A 476-nucleotide genomic window follows, 5' to 3' on the forward strand; every position below is an offset into this window, starting at 1 on the left:
AGTCCAGTACTGTGACATCTTCCTGTCACTGCACAGAGGAGACAGGCAGATTCTTGAGGTCCACTGGCCAGCCAGACTTACCTGCTTGGTAAGTGAAAGAGCCTGTCTCAGAAAACAGCAAGGACAGCTCCCGAGGAAGGACAATCGAGGTTGTCTTCCAACCTGCCTACCTCTGTACGCTCACACACCATTTTATCATTGCTGTCTGGATTTGTCAAGCATGATTTGCAGCACAGTGTGTTTCTTTATACATCACTCTGCCTTTTTCCCCTTAAACAGGATCTCACGTACCTCAAGATGATCTCAAACATCCTGTGCAACCAAGCATGAGCTTGAATTTCTGCTCCTTCTGCACCCAATCCCCAGTGCTAGGATTACAGATACATGCTACCAATCCCTGTTTATGCCAGGCTGGGGATCAAACCCAGGACCTCAGGCATACTGGGCAAGCATCCTACCAACTCAACTACATCCCC

This window comes from Microtus ochrogaster, unplaced genomic scaffold, assembly GCF_000317375.1.
Source record: "Microtus ochrogaster isolate Prairie Vole_2 unplaced genomic scaffold, MicOch1.0 UNK56, whole genome shotgun sequence".
NCBI lineage: Eukaryota > Metazoa > Chordata > Mammalia > Rodentia > Cricetidae > Microtus > Microtus ochrogaster.